Here is a 17725-nt window from a genome sequence, read left to right as displayed (position 1 = left end):
CAGCGGTTTGGGAGTTAACATCAAAATTACATTTCTCGGCCATATCGCATAGATCTCACTGTGAAAAGGCTTAAATGGCTTTTTTGACCTAAGTTTGAGGATTGCGCTCAAACAAAATGTCCTAGAACAAAATTTTCAAATGTAACTACTAGAATGTGATACAATACACTATTGGGTGAAGTTTGGTTGACTTCTGCGCAGCGGTTTGGGAGTTAACATCAAAATTACATTTCTCGGCCATATCGCATAGATCTCACTGTGAAAAGGCTTAAATGGCTTTTTTGACCTAAGTTTGAGGATTGCGCTCAAACAAAATGTCCTAGAACAAAATTTTCAAATGTAACTACTAGAATGTGATACAATACACTATTGGGTGAAGTTTGGTTGACTTCTGCGCAGCGGTTTGGGAGTTAACATCAAAATTACATTTCTCGGCCATATCGCATAGATCTCACTGTGAAAAGGCTTAAATGACTTTTTTAATTAAGTTTGATGATTGCGTTCAAACAAAATGTCCTAGAAAAAAATTTTCAAATGTAACTACTAGATTGTGATACAATACACTATTGGGTGAAGTTTGGTTGACTTCTGCGCAGCGGTTTGGGAGTTAACATCAAAATTACATTTCTCGGCCATATCGCATAGATCTCACTGTGAAAAGGCTTAAATGGCTTTTTTGACCTAAGTTTGAGGATTGCGCTCAAATCAAATGTCCTAGAACCAAATTTCCATATGTAACTACTAGATTGTGATACAATACACTAATGGGTGAAGTTTGGTTTACTTCTGCGCAGCGGTTTGGGAGTTAACATCAAAATTACATTTCTCGGCCATATCGCATAGATCTCACTGTGAAAAGGCTTAAATGACTTTTTTAATTAAGTTTGATGATTGCGTTCAAACAAAATTTCCTAGAACAAAATTTTCAAATGTAACTACTAGATTGTGATACAATACACTATTGGGTGAAGTTTGGTTTACTTCTGCGCAGCGGTTTGGGAGTTAACATCAAAATTACATTTCTCGGCCATATCGCATAGATCTCACTGTGAAAAGGCTTAAATGGCTTTTTTGACCTAAGTTTAATGATTGCGCTCAAACAAAATGTCCTAGAACAAAATTTTCAAATGTAACTACTAGATTGTGATACAATACACTATTGGGTGAAGTTTGGTTGACTTCTGCGCAGCGGTTTGGGAGTTAACATCAAAATTACATTTCTCGGCCATATCAATAGATCTCACTGTGAAAAGGCTTAAATGGCTTTTTTGACCTAAGTTTAATGATTGCGCTCAAACCAAATTTCCTAGAACGAAATTTTCAAATGTAACTACTAGAATGTGATACAATACACTATTGGGTGAAGTTTGGTTGACTTCTGCGCAGCGGTTTGGGAGTTAACATCAAAATTACATTTCTCGGCCATATCGCATAGATCTCACTGTGAAAAGGCTTAAATGGCTTTTTTGACCTAAGTTTGAGGATTGCGCTCAAATCAAATGTCCTAGAACCAAATTTCCACATGTAACTACTAGATTGTGATACAATACACTAATGGGTGAAGTTTGGTTGACTTCTGCGCAGCGGTTTGGGAGTTAACATCAAAATTACATTTCTCGGCCATATCGCATAGATCTCACTGTGAAAAGGCTTAAATGACTTTTTTAATTAAGTTTGATAATTGCGTTCAAACAAAATGTCCTAGAACAAAATTTTCAAATGTAACTACTAGATTGTGATACAATACACTATTGGGTGAAGTTTGGTTGACTTCTGCGCAGCGGTTTGGGAGTTAACATCAAAATTACATTTCTCGGCCATATCGCATAGATCTCACTGTGAAAAGGCTTAAATGGCTTTTTTGACCTAAGTTTGAGGATTGCGCTCAAACAAAATTTCCTAGAACAAAATTTTCAAATGTAACTACTAGATTGTGATACAATACACTATTGGGTGAAGTTTGGTTGACTTCTGCGCAGCGGTTTGGGAGTTAACATCAAAATTACATTTCTCGGCCATATCGCATAGATCTCACTGTGAAAAGGCTTAAATGACTTTTTTAATTAAGTTTGATGATTGCGTTCAAACAAAATTTCCTAGAACAAAATTTTCAAATGTAACTACTAGATTGTGATACAATACACTATTGGGTGAAGTTTGGTTTACTTCTGCGCAGCGGTTTGGGAGTTAACATCAAAATTACATTTCTCGGCCATATCGCATAGATCTCACTGTGAAAAGGCTTAAATGACTTTTTTAATTAAGTTTGATGATTGCGTTCAAACAAAATGTCCTAGAACAAAATTTTAAAATGTAACTACTAGAATGTGATACAATACACTATTGGGTGAAGTTTAGTTGACTTCTGCGCAGCGGTTTGGGAGTTAACATCAAAATTACATTTCTCGGCCATATCGCATAGATCTCACTGTGAAAAGGCTTAAATGGCTTTTTTGACCTAAGTTTGAGGATTGCGCTCAAATCAAATGTCCTAGAACCAAATTTCCACATGTAACTACTAGATTGTGATACAATACACTAATGGGTGAAGTTTGGTTTACTTCTGCGCAGCGGTTTGGGAGTTAACATCAAAATTACATTTCTCGGCCATATCGCATAGATCTCACTGTGAAAAGGCTTAATGGCTTTTTTGACCTAAGTTTAATAATTGCGCTCAAACCAAATGTCCTAGAACGAAATTTTCAAATGTAACTACTAGAATGTGATACAATACACTATTGGTTGAAGTTTGGTTGACTTCTGCGCAGCGGTTTGGGAGTTAACATCAAAATTACATTTCTCGGCCATATCGCATAGATCTCACTGTGAAAAGGCTTAAATGGCTTTTTTGACCTAAGTTTGAGGATTGCGCTCAAATCAAATGTCCTAGAACCAAATTTTCACATGTAACTACTAGATTGTGATACAATACACTAATGGGTGAAGTTTGGTTGACTTCTGCGCAGCGGTTTGGGAGTTAACATCAAAATTACATTTCTCGGCCATATCGCATAGATCTCACTGTGAAAAGGCTTAAATGACTTTTTTAATTAAGTTTGATGATTGCCCTCAAACAAAATTTCCTAGAACAAAATTTTCAAATGTAACTACTAGATTGTGATACAATACACTATTGGTTGAAGTTTGGTTGACTTCTGCGCAGCGGTTTGGGAGTTAACATCAAAATTACATTTCTCGGCCATATCGCATAGATCTCACTGTGAAAAGGCTTAAATGGCTTTTTTGACCTAAGTTTAATGATTGCGCTCAAACCAAATGTCCTAGAACGAAATTTTCAAATGTAACTACTAGAATGTGATACAATACACTATTGGGTGAAGTTTGGTTGACTTCTGCGCAGCGGTTTGGGAGTTAACATCAAAATTACATTTCTCGGCCATATCGCATAGATCTCACTGTGAAAAGGCTTAAATGGCTTTTTTGACCTAAGTTTAATAATTGCGCTCAAACCAAATGTCCTAGAACGAAATTTTCAAATGTAACTACTAGAATGTGATACAATACACTTTTGGGTGAAGTTTGGTTGACTTCTGCGCAGCGGTTTGGGAGTTAACATCAAAATTACATTTCTCGGCCATATCGCATAGATCTCACTGTGAAAAGGCTTAAATGACTTTTTTAATTAAGTTTGATGATTGCGCTCAAACAAAATTTCCTAGAACAAAATTTTCAAATGTAACTACTAGATTGTGATACAATACACTATTGGGTGAAGTTTGGTTGACTTCTGCGCAGCGGTTTGGGAGTTAACATCAAAATTACATTTCTCGGCCATATCGCATAGATCTCACTGTGAAAAGTCTTAAATGACTTTTTTAATTAAGTTTGAGGATTGCGCTCAAATCAAATGTCCTAGAACCAAATTTTCACATGTAACTACTAGATTGTGATACAATACACTAATGGGTGAAGTTTGGTTGACTTCTGCGCAGCGGTTTGGGAGTTAACATCAAAATTACATTTCTCGGCCATATCGCATAGATCTCGCTGTGAAAAGGCTTAAATGACTTTTTTAATTAAGTTTGATGATTGCGCTCAAACAAAATTTCCTAGAACAAAATTTTCAAATGTAACTACTAGATTGTGATACAATACACTATTGGGTGAAGTTTGGTTGACTTCTGCGCAGCGGTTTGGGAGTTAACATCAAAATTACATTTCTCGGCCATATCGCATAGATCTCACTGTGAAAAGGCTTAAATGGCTTTTTTGACCTAAGTTTAACAATTGCGCTCAAACCAAATGTCCTAGAACGAAATTTTCAAATGTAACTACTAGAATGTGATACAATACACTATTGGGTGAAGTTTGGTTGACTTCTGCGCAGCGGTTTGGGAGTTAACATCAAAATTACATTTCTCGGCCATATCGCATAGATCTCACTGTGAAAAGGCTTAAATGGCTTTTTTGACCTAAGTTTGAGGATTGCGCTCAAACAAAATTTCCTAGAACAAAATTTTCAAATGTAACTACTAGATTGTGATACAATACACTATTGGGTGAAGTTTGGTTGACTTCTGCGCAGCGGTTTGGGAGTTAACATCAAAATTACATTTCTCGGCCATATCGCATAGATCTCACTGTGAAAAGGCTTAAATGACTTTTTTAATTAAGTTTGATGATTGCGTTCAAACAAAATTTCCTAGAACAAAATTTTCAAATGTAACTACTAGATTGTGATACAATACACTATTGGGTGAAGTTTGGTTTACTTCTGCGCAGCGGTTTGGGAGTTAACATCAAAATTACATTTCTCGGCCATATCGCATAGATCTCACTGTGAAAAGGCTTAAATGACTTTTTTAATTAAGTTTGATGATTGCGTTCAAACAAAATGTCCTAGAACAAAATTTTAAAATGTAACTACTAGAATGTGATACAATACACTATTGGGTGAAGTTTAGTTGACTTCTGCGCAGCGGTTTGGGAGTTAACATCAAAATTACATTTCTCGGCCATATCGCATAGATCTCACTGTGAAAAGGCTTAAATGGCTTTTTTGACCTAAGTTTGAGGATTGCGCTCAAATCAAATGTCCTAGAACCAAATTTCCACATGTAACTACTAGATTGTGATACAATACACTAATGGGTGAAGTTTGGTTTACTTCTGCGCAGCGGTTTGGGAGTTAACATCAAAATTACATTTCTCGGCCATATCGCATAGATCTCACTGTGAAAAGGCTTAATGGCTTTTTTGACCTAAGTTTAATAATTGCGCTCAAACCAAATGTCCTAGAACGAAATTTTCAAATGTAACTACTAGAATGTGATACAATACACTATTGGTTGAAGTTTGGTTGACTTCTGCGCAGCGGTTTGGGAGTTAACATCAAAATTACATTTCTCGGCCATATCGCATAGATCTCACTGTGAAAAGGCTTAAATGGCTTTTTTGACCTAAGTTTGAGGATTGCGCTCAAATCAAATGTCCTAGAACCAAATTTTCACATGTAACTACTAGATTGTGATACAATACACTAATGGGTGAAGTTTGGTTGACTTCTGCGCAGCGGTTTGGGAGTTAACATCAAAATTACATTTCTCGGCCATATCGCATAGATCTCACTGTGAAAAGGCTTAAATGACTTTTTTAATTAAGTTTGATGATTGCGCTCAAACAAAATTTCCTAGAACAAAATTTTCAAATGTAACTACTAGATTGTGATACAATACACTATTGGTTGAAGTTTGGTTGACTTCTGCGCAGCGGTTTGGGAGTTAACATCAAAATTACATTTCTCGGCCATATCGCATAGATCTCACTGTGAAAAGGCTTAAATGGCTTTTTTGACCTAAGTTTAATGATTGCGCTCAAACCAAATGTCCTAGAACGAAATTTTCAAATGTAACTACTAGAATGTGATACAATACACTATTGGGTGAAGTTTGGTTGACTTCTGCGCAGCGGTTTGGGAGTTAACATCAAAATTACATTTCTCGGCCATATCGCATAGATCTCACTGTGAAAAGGCTTAAATGGCTTTTTTGACCTAAGTTTAATAATTGCGCTCAAACCAAATGTCCTAGAACGAAATTTTCAAATGTAACTACTAGAATGTGATACAATACACTTTTGGGTGAAGTTTGGTTGACTTCTGCGCAGCGGTTTGGGAGTTAACATCAAAATTACATTTCTCGGCCATATCGCATAGATCTCACTGTGAAAAGGCTTAAATGACTTTTTTAATTAAGTTTGATGATTGCGCTCAAACAAAATTTCCTAGAACAAAATTTTCAAATGTAACTACTAGATTGTGATACAATACACTATTGGGTGAAGTTTGGTTGACTTCTGCGCAGCGGTTTGGGAGTTAACATCAAAATTACATTTCTCGGCCATATCGCATAGATCTCACTGTGAAAAGTCTTAAATGACTTTTTTAATTAAGTTTGAGGATTGCGCTCAAATCAAATGTCCTAGAACCAAATTTTCACATGTAACTACTAGATTGTGATACAATACACTAATGGGTGAAGTTTGGTTGACTTCTGCGCAGCGGTTTGGGAGTTAACATCAAAATTACATTTCTCGGCCATATCGCATAGATCTCGCTGTGAAAAGGCTTAAATGACTTTTTTAATTAAGTTTGATGATTGCGCTCAAACAAAATTTCCTAGAACAAAATTTTCAAATGTAACTACTAGATTGTGATACAATACACTATTGGGTGAAGTTTGGTTGACTTCTGCGCAGCGGTTTGGGAGTTAACATCAAAATTACATTTCTCGGCCATATCGCATAGATCTCACTGTGAAAAGGCTTAAATGGCTTTTTTGACCTAAGTTTAACAATTGCGCTCAAACCAAATGTCCTAGAACGAAATTTTCAAATGTAACTACTAGAATGTGATACAATACACTATTGGGTGAAGTTTGGTTGACTTCTGCGCAGCGGTTTGGGAGTTAACATCAAAATTACATTTCTCGGCCATATCGCATAGATCTCACTGTGAAAAGGCTTAAATGGCTTTTTTGACCTAAGTTTAATAATTGCGCTCAAACCAAATGTCCTAGAACGAAATTTTCAAATGTAACTACTAGAATGTGATACAATACACTATTGGGTGAAGTTTGGTTGACTTCTGCGCAGCGGTTTGGGAGTTAACATCAAAATTACATTTCTCGGCCATATCGCATAGATCTCACTGTGAAAAGGCTTAAATGGCTTTTTTGACCTAAGTTTGAGGATTGCGCTCAAATCAAATGTCCTAGAACCAAATTTTCACATGTAACTACTAGATTGTGATACAATACACTAATGGGTGAAGTTTGGTTGACTTCTGCGCAGCGGTTTGGGAGTTAACATCAAAATTACATTTCTCGGCCATATCGCATAGATCTCACTGTGAAAAGGCTTAAATGACTTTTTTAATTAAGTTTGATGATTGCGCTCAAACAAAATTTCCTAGAACAAAATTTTCAAATGTAACTACTAGATTGTGATAAAATACACTATTGGGTGAAGTTTGGTTGACTTCTGCGCAGCGGTTTGGGAGTTAACATCAAAATTACATTTCTCGGCCATATCGCATAGATCTCACTGTGAAAAGGCTTAAATGGCTTTTTTGACCTAAGTTTGAGGATTGCGCTCAAATCAAATGTCCTAGAACCAAATTTCCACATGTAACTACTAGATTGTGATACAATACACTAATGGGTGAAGTTTGGTTTACTTCTGCGCAGCGGTTTGGGAGTTAACATCAAAATTACATTTCTCGGCCATATCGCATAGATCTCACTGTGAAAAGGCTTTAATGGCTTTTTTGACCTAAGTTTAATAATTACGCTCAAACCAAATGTCCTAGAACGAAATTTTAAAATGTAACTACTAGAATGTGATACAATACACTATTGGGTGAAGTTTGGTTGACTTCTGCGCAGCGGTTTGGGAGTTAACATCAAAATTACATTTCTCGGCCATATCGCATAGATCTCACTGTGAAAAGGCTTAAATGGCTTTTTTGACCTAAGTTTGAGGATTGCGCTCAAATCAAATGTCCTAGAACCAAATTTTCACATGTAACTACTAGATTGTGATACAATACACTAATGGGTGAAGTTTGGTTGACTTCTGCGCAGCGGTTTGGGAGTTAACATCAAAATTACATTTCTCGGCCATATCGCATAGATCTCACTGTGAAAAGGCTTAAATGACTTTTTTAATTAAGTTTGATGATTGCGCTCAAACAAAATTTCCTAGAACAAAATTTTCAAATGTAACTACTAGATTGTGATACAATACACTATTGGGTGAAGTTTGGTTGACTTCTGCGCAGCGGTTTGGGAGTTAACATCAAAATTACATTTCTCGGCCTTATCGCATAGATCTCACTGTGAAAAGGCTTAAATGGCTTTTTTGACCTAAGTTTAATGATTGCGCTCAAACCAAATGTCCTAGAACAAAATTTTCAAATGTAACTACTAGAATGTGATACAATACACTATTGGGTGAAGTTTGGTTGACTTCTGCGCAGCGGTTTGGGAGTTAAAATCAAAATTACATTTCTCGGCCATATCGCATAGATCTCACTGTGAAAAGGCTTAAATGGCTTTTTTGACCTAAGTTTAACAATTGCGCTCAAACCAAATGTCCTAGAACGAAATTTTCAAATGTAACTACTAGAATGTGATACAATACACTATTGGGTGAAGTTTGGTTGACTTCTGCGCAGCGGTTTGGGAGTTAACATCAAAATTACATTTCTCGGCCATATCGCATAGATCTCACTGTGAAAAGGCTTAAATGGCTTTTTTGACCTAAGTTTAATAATTGCGCTCAAACCAAATGTCCTAGAACCAAATTTTCAAATGTAACTACTAGAATGTGATACAATACACTATTGGGTGAAGTTTGGTTGACTTCTGCGCAGCGGTTTGGGAGTTAACATCAAAATTACATTTCTCGGCCATATCGCATAGATCTCACTGTGAAAAGGCTTAAATGACTTTTTTAATTAAGTTTGATGATTGCGCTCAAACAAAATTTCCTAGAACAAAATTTTCAAATGTAACTACTAGATTGTGATAAAATACACTATTGGGTGAAGTTTGGTTGACTTCTGCGCAGCGGTTTGGGAGTTAACATCAAAATTACATTTCTCGGCCATATCGCATAGATCTCACTGTGAAAAGGCTTAAATGGCTTTTTTGACCTAAGTTTGAGGATTGCGCTCAAATCAAATGTCCTAGAACCAAATTTCCACATGTAACTACTAGATTGTGATACAATACACTAATGGGTGAAGTTTGGTTTACTTCTGCGCAGCGGTTTGGGAGTTAACATCAAAATTACATTTCTCGGCCATATCGCATAGATCTCACTGTGAAAAGGCTTTAATGGCTTTTTTGACCTAAGTTTAATAATTACGCTCAAACCAAATGTCCTAGAACGAAATTTTAAAATGTAACTACTAGAATGTGATACAATACACTATTGGGTGAAGTTTGGTTGACTTCTGCGCAGCGGTTTGGGAGTTAACATCAAAATTACATTTCTCGGCCATATCGCATAGATCTCACTGTGAAAAGGCTTAAATGGCTTTTTTGACCTAAGTTTGAGGATTGCGCTCAAATCAAATGTCCTAGAACCAAATTTTCACATGTAACTACTAGATTGTGATACAATACACTAATGGGTGAAGTTTGGTTGACTTCTGCGCAGCGGTTTGGGAGTTAACATCAAAATTACATTTCTCGGCCATATCGCATAGATCTCACTGTGAAAAGGCTTAAATGACTTTTTTAATTAAGTTTGATGATTGCGCTCAAACAAAATTTCCTAGAACAAAATTTTCAAATGTAACTACTAGATTGTGATACAATACACTATTGGGTGAAGTTTGGTTGACTTCTGCGCAGCGGTTTGGGAGTTAACATCAAAATTACATTTCTCGGCCATATCGCATAGATCTCACTGTGAAAATGCTTAAATGGCTTTTTTGACCTAAGTTTAATGATTGCGCTCAAACCAAATGTCCTAGAACGAAATTTTCAAATGTAACTACTAGAATGTGATACAATACACTATTGGGTGAAGTTTGGTTGACTTCTGCGCAGCGGTTTGGGAGTTAACATCAAAATTACATTTCTCGGCCATATCGCATAGATCTCACTGTGAAAAGGCTTAAATGGCTTTTTTGACCTAAGTTTAACAATTGCGCTCAAACCAAATGTCCTAGAACGAAATTTTCAAATGTAACTACTAGAATGTGATACAATACACTATTGGGTGAAGTTTGGTTGACTTCTGCGCAGCGGTTTGGGAGTTAACATCAAAATTACATTTCTCGGCCATATCGCATAGATCTCACTGTGAAAAGGCTTAAATGGCTTTTTTGACCTAAGTTTAATAATTGCGCTCAAACCAAATGTCCTAGAACGAAATTTTCAAATGTAACTACTAGAAGGTGATACAATACACTATTGGGTGAAGTTTGGTTGACTTCTGCGCAGCGGTTTGGGAGTTAACATCAAAATTACATTTCTCGGCCATATCGCATAGATCTCACTGTGAAAAGGCTTAAATGGCTTTTTTGACCTAAGTTTGAGGATTGCGCTCAAATCAAATGTCCTAGAACCAAATTTTCACATGTAACTACTAGATTGTGATACAATACACTAATGGGTGAAACTTGGTTGACTTCTGCGCAGCGGTTTGGGAGTTAACATCAAAATTACATTTCTCGGCCATATCGCATAGATCTCACTGTGAAAAGGCTTAAATGACTTTTTTAATTAAGTTTGATGATTGCGCTCAAACCAAATTTCCTAGAACAAAATTTTCAAATGTAACTACTAGATTGTGATAAAATACACTATTGGGTGAAGTTTGGTTGACTTCTGCGCAGCGGTTTGGGAGTTAACATCAAAATTACATTTCTCGGCCATATCGCATAGATCTCACTGTGAAAAGGCTTAAATGGCTTTTTTGACCTAAGTTTGAGGATTGCGCTCAAATCAAATGTCCTAGAACCAAATTTCCACATGTAACTACTAGATTGTGATACAATACACTAATGGGTGAAGTTTGGTTTACTTCTGCGCAGCGGTTTGGGAGTTAACATCAAAATTACATTTCTCGGCCATATCGCATAGATCTCACTGTGAAAAGGCTTTAATGGCTTTTTTGACCTAAGTTTAATAATTACGCTCAAACCAAATGTCCTAGAACGAAATTTTAAAATGTAACTACTAGAATGTGATACAATACACTATTGGGTGAAGTTTGGTTGACTTCTGCGCAGCGGTTTGGGAGTTAACATCAAAATTACATTTCTCGGCCATATCGCATAGATCTCACTGTGAAAAGGCTTAAATGGCTTTTTGGACCTAAGTTTGAGGATTGCGCTCAAATCAAATGTCCTAGAACCAAATTTTCACATGTAACTACTAGATTGTGATACAATACACTAATGGGTGAAGTTTGGTTGACTTCTGCGCAGCGGTTTGGGAGTTAACATCAAAATTACATTTCTCGGCCATATCGCATAGATCTCACTGTGAAAAGGCTTAAATGGCTTTTTTGACCTAAGTTTAATGATTGCGCTCAAACCAAATGTCCTAGAACGAAATTTTCAAATGTAACTACTAGAATGTGATACAATACACTATTGGGTGAAGTTTGGTTGACTTCTGCGCAGCGGTTTGGGAGTTAACATCAAAATTACATTTCTCGGCCATATCGCATAGATCTCACTGTGAAAAGGCTTAAATTGCTTTTTTGACCTAAGTTTAATAATTGCGCTCAAACCAAATGTCCTAGAACGAAATTTTCAAATGTAACTACTAGAATGTGATACAATACACTATTGGGTGAAGTTTGGTTGACTTCTGCGCAGCGGTTTGGGAGTTAACATCAAAATTACATTTCTCGGCCATATCGCATAGATCTCACTGTGAAAAGGCTTAAATGGCTTTTTTGACCTAAGTTTAATAATTGCGCTCAAACCAAATGTCCTAGAACGAAATTTTCAAATGTAACTACTAGAATGTGATACAATACACTATTGGGTGAAGTTTGGTTGACTTCTGCGCAGCGGTTTGGGAGTTAACATCAAAATTACATTTCTCGGCCATATCGCATAGATCTCACTGTGAAAAGGCTTAAATGGCTTTTTTGACCTAAGTTTGAGGATTGCGCTCAAATCAAATGTCCAAGAACCAAATTTTCACATGTAACTACTAGATTGTGATACAATACACTAATGGGTGAAGTTTGGTTGACTTCTGCGCAGCGGTTTGGGAGTTAACATCAAAATTACATTTCTCGGCCATATCGCATAGATCTCACTGTGAAAAGGCTTAAATGACTTTTTTAATTAAGATTGATGATTGCGCTCAAACAAAATTTCCTAGAACAAAATTTTCAAATGTAACTACTAGATTGTGATACAATACACTATTGGGTGAAGTTTGGTTGACTTCTGCGCAGCGGTTTGGGATTTAACATCAAAATTACATTTCTCGGCCATATCGCATAGATCTCACTGTGAAAAGGCTTAAATGGCTTTTTTGACCTAAGTTTAATGATTGCGCTCAAACCAAATGTCCTAGAACGAAATTTTCAAATGTAACTACTAGAATGTGATACAATACACTATTGGGTGAAGTTTGGTTGACTTCTGCGCAGCGGTTTGGGAGTTAACATCAAAATTACATTTCTCGGCCATATCGCATAGATCTCACTGTGAAAAGGCTTAAATGGCTTTTTTGACCTAAGTTTAATAATTGCGCTCAAACCAAATGTCCTAGAACGAAATTTTCAAATGTAACTACTAGAATGTGATACAATACACTATTGGGTGAAGTTTGGTTGACTTCTGCGCAGCGGTTTGGGAGTTAACATCAAAATTACATTTCTCGGCCATATCGCATAGATCTCACTGTGAAAAGGCTTAAATGGCTTTTTTGACCTAAGTTTAATAATTGCGCTCAAACCAAATGTCCTAGAACGAAATTTTCAAATGTAACTACTAGAATGTGATACAATACACTATTGGGTGAAGTTTGGTTGACTTCTGCGCAGCGGTTTGGGAGTTAACATCAAAATTACATTTCTCGGCCATATCGCATAGATCTCACTGTGAAAAGGCTTAAATGACTTTTTTAAATAAGTTTGATGATTGCGTTCAAACCAAATGTCCTAGAACAAAATTTTCAAATGTAACTACTAGATTGTGATACAATACACTATTGGGTGAAGTTTGGTTGACTTCTGCGCAGCGGTTTGGGAGTTAACATCAAAATTACATTTCTCGGCCATATCGCATAGATCTCACTGTGAAAAGGCTTAAATGGCTTTTTTGACCTAAGTTTGAGGATTGCGCTCAAATCAAATGTCCTAGAACCAAATTTCCACATGTAACTACTAGATTGTGATACAATACACTAATGGGTGAAGTTTGGTTTACTTCTGCGCAGCGGTTTGGGAGTTAACATCAAAATTACATTTCTCGGCCATATCGCATAGATCTCACTGTGAAAAGGCTTAAATGGCTTTTTTGACCTAAGTTTAATAATTGCGCTCAAACCAAATGTCCTAGAACGAAATTTTAAAATGTAACTACTAGAATGTGATACAATACACTATTGGGTGAAGTTTGGTTGACTTCTGCGCAGCGGTTTGGGAGTTAACATCAAAATTACATTTCTCGGCCATATCGCATAGATCTCACTGTGAAAAGGCTTAAATGGCTTTTTTGACCTAAGTTTGAGGATTGCGCTCAAATCAAATGTCCTAGAACCAAATTTCCACATGTAACTACTAGATTGTGATACAATACACTAATGGGTGAAGTTTGGTTTACTTCTGCGCAGCGGTTTGGGAGTTAACATCAAAATTACATTTCTCGGCCATATCGCATAGATCTCACTGTGAAAAGGCTTTAATGGCTTTTTTGACCTAAGTTTAATAATTACGCTCAAACCAAATGTCCTAGAACGAAATTTTAAAATGTAACTACTAGAATGTGATACAATACACTATTGGGTGAAGTTTGGTTGACTTCTGCAAAGCGGTTTGGGAGTTAACATCAAAATTACATTTCTCGGCCATATCGCATAGATCTCACTGTGAAAAGGCTTAAATTGCTTTTTGGACCTAAGTTTGAGGATTGCGCTCAAATCAAATGTCCTAGAACCAAATTTTCACATGTAACTACTAGATTGTGATACAATACACTAATGGGTGAAGTTTGGTTGACTTCTGCGCAGCGGTTTGGGAGTTAACATCAAAATTACATTTCTCGGCCATATCGCATAGATCTCACTGTGAAAAGGCTTAAATGACTTTTTTAATTAGGTTTGATGATTGCGCTCAAACAAAATTTCCTAGAACAAAATTTTCAAATGTAACTACTAGATTGTGATACAATACACTATTGGGTGAAGTTTGGTTGACTTCTGCGCAGCGGTTTGGGAGTTAACATCAAAATTACATTTCTCGGCCATATCGCATAGATCTCACTGTGAAAAGGCTTAAATGGCTTTTTGGACCTAAGTTTGAGGATTGCGCTCAAATCAAATGTCCTAGAACCAAATTTTCACATGTAACTACTAGATTGTGATACAATACACTAATGGGTGAAGTTTGGTTGACTTCTGCGCAGCGGTTTGGGAGTTAACATCAAAATTACATTTCTCGGCCATATCGCATAGATCTCACTGTGAAAAGGCTTAAATGACTTTTTTAATTAGGTTTGATGATTGCGCTCAAACAAAATTTCCTAGAACAAAATTTTCAAATGTAACTACTAGATTGTGATACAATACACTATTGGGTGAAGTTTGGTTGACTTCTGCGCAGCGGTTTGGGAGTTAACATCAAAATTACATTTCTCGGCCATATCGCATAGATCTCACTGTGAAAAGGCTTAAATGGCTTTTTTGACCTAAGTTTAATGATTGCGCTCAAACCAAATGTCCTAGAACGAAATTTTCAAATGTAACTACTAGAATGTGATACAATACACTATTGGGTGAAGTTTGGTTGACTTCTGCGCAGCGGTTTGGGAGTTAACATCAAAATTACATTTCTCGGCCATATCGCATAGATCTCACTGTGAAAAGGCTTAAATGGCTTTTTTGACCTAAGTTTAATAATTGCGCTCAAACCAAATGTCCTAGAACGAAATTTTCAAATGTAACTACTAGAATGTGATACAATACACTATTGGGTGAAGTTTGGTTGACTTCTGCGCAGCGGTTTGGGAGTTAACATCAAAATTACATTTCTCGGCCATATCGCATAGATCTCACTGTGAAAAGGCTTAAATGGCTTTTTTGACCTAAGTTTAATAATTGCGCTCAAACCATATGTCCTAGAACGAAATTTTCAAATGTAACTACTAGAATGTGATACAATACACTATTGGGTGAAGTTTGGTTGACTTCTGCGCAGCGGTTTGGGAGTTAACATCAAAATTACATTTCTCGGCCATATCGCATAGATCTCACTGTGAAAAGGCTTAAATGACTTTTTTAATTAAGATTGATGATTGCGCTCAAACAAAATTTCCTAGAACAAAATTTTCAAATATAACTACTAGATTGTGATACAATACACTATTGGGTGAAGTTTGGTTGACTTCTGCGCAGCGGTTTGGGATTTAACATCAAAATTACATTTCTCGGCCATATCGCATAGATCTCACTGTGAAAAGGCTTAAATGGCTTTTTTGACCTAAGTTTAATGATTGCGCTCAAACCAAATGTCCTAGAACGAAATTTTCAAATGTAACTACTAGAATGTGATACAATACACTATTGGGTGAAGTTTGGTTGACTTCTGCGCAGCGGTTTGGGAGTTAACATCAAAATTACATTTCTCGGCCATATCGCATAGATCTCACTGTGAAAAGGCTTAAATGGCTTTTTTGACCTAAGTTTAATAATTGCGCTCAAACCAAATGTCCTAGAACGAAAATTTTCAAATGTAACTACTAGAATGTGATACAATACACTATTGGGTGAAGTTTGGTTGACTTCTGCGCAGCGGTTTGGGAGTTAACATCAAAATTACATTTCTCGGCCATATCGCATAGATCTCACTGTGAAAAGGCTTAAATGGCTTTTTTGACCTAAGTTTAATAATTGCGCTCAAACCAAATGTCCTAGAACGAAATTTTCAAATGTAACTACTAGAATGTGATACAATACACTATTGGGTGAAGTTTGGTTGACTTCTGCGCAGCGGTTTGGGAGTTAACATCAAAATTACATTTCTCGGCCATATCGCATAGATCTCACTGTGAAAAGGCTTAAATGACTTTTTTAAATAAGTTTGATGATTGCGTTCAAACCAAATGTCCTAGAACAAAATTTTCAAATGTAACTACTAGATTGTGATACAATACACTATTGGGTGAAGTTTGGTTGACTTCTGCGCAGCGGTTTGGGAGTTAACATCAAAATTACATTTCTCGGCCATATCGCATAGATCTCACTGTGAAAAGGCTTAAATGGCTTTTTTGACCTAAGTTTGAGGATTGCGCTCAAATCAAATGTCCTAGAACCAAATTTCCACATGTAACTACTAGATTGTGATACAATACACTAATGGGTGAAGTTTGGTTTACTTCTGCGCAGCGGTTTGGGAGTTAACATCAAAATTACATTTCTCGGCCATATCGCATAGATCTCACTGTGAAAAGGCTTAAATGGCTTTTTTGACCTAAGTTTAATAATTGCGCTCAAACCAAATGTCCTAGAACGAAATTTTAAAATGTAACTACTAGAATGTGATACAATACACTATTGGGTGAAGTTTGGTTGACTTCTGCGCAGCGGTTTGGGAGTTAACATCAAAATTACATTTCTCGGCCATATCGCATAGATCTCACTGTGAAAAGGCTTAAATGGCTTTTTTGACCTAAGTTTGAGGATTGCGCTCAAATCAAATGTCCTAGAACCAAATTTCCACATGTAACTACTAGATTGTGATACAATACACTAATGGGTGAAGTTTGGTTTACTTCTGCGCAGCGGTTTGGGAGTTAACATCAAAATTACATTTCTCGGCCATATCGCATAGATCTCACTGTGAAAAGGCTTTAATGGCTTTTTTGACCTAAGTTTAATAATTACGCTCAAACCAAATGTCCTAGAACGAAATTTTAAAATGTAACTACTAGAATGTGATACAATACACTATTGGGTGAAGTTTGGTTGACTTCTGCGCAGCGGTTTGGGAGTTAACATCAAAATTACATTTCTCGGCCATATCGCATAGATCTCACTGTGAAAAGGCTTAAATGGCTTTTTTGACCTAAGTTTAATAATTGCGCTCAAACCAAATGTCCTAGAACGAAATTTTCAAATGTAACTACTAGAATGTGATACAATACACTATTGGGTGAAGTTTGGTTGACTTCTGCGCAGCGGTTTGGGAGTTAACATCAAAATTACATTTCTCGGCCATATCGCATAGATCTCACTGTGAAAAGGCTTAAATGGCTTTTTTGACCTAAGTTTAATAATTGCGCTCAAACCAAATGTCCTAGAACGAAATTTTCAAATGTAACTACTAGAATGTGATACAATACACTATTGGGTGAAGTTTGGTTGACTTCTGCGCAGCGGTTTGGGAGTTAACATCAAAATTACATTTCTCGGCCATATCGCATAGATCTCACTGTGAAAAGGCTTAAATGACTTTTTTAAATAAGTTTGATGATTGCGTTCAAACCAAATGTCCTAGAACAAAA

This window comes from Corythoichthys intestinalis, chromosome 18 (assembly GCF_030265065.1).
Source record: "Corythoichthys intestinalis isolate RoL2023-P3 chromosome 18, ASM3026506v1, whole genome shotgun sequence".
Lineage (NCBI taxonomy): Eukaryota > Metazoa > Chordata > Actinopteri > Syngnathiformes > Syngnathidae > Corythoichthys > Corythoichthys intestinalis.
Note: the sequence above shows the minus strand (reverse complement) of the source record.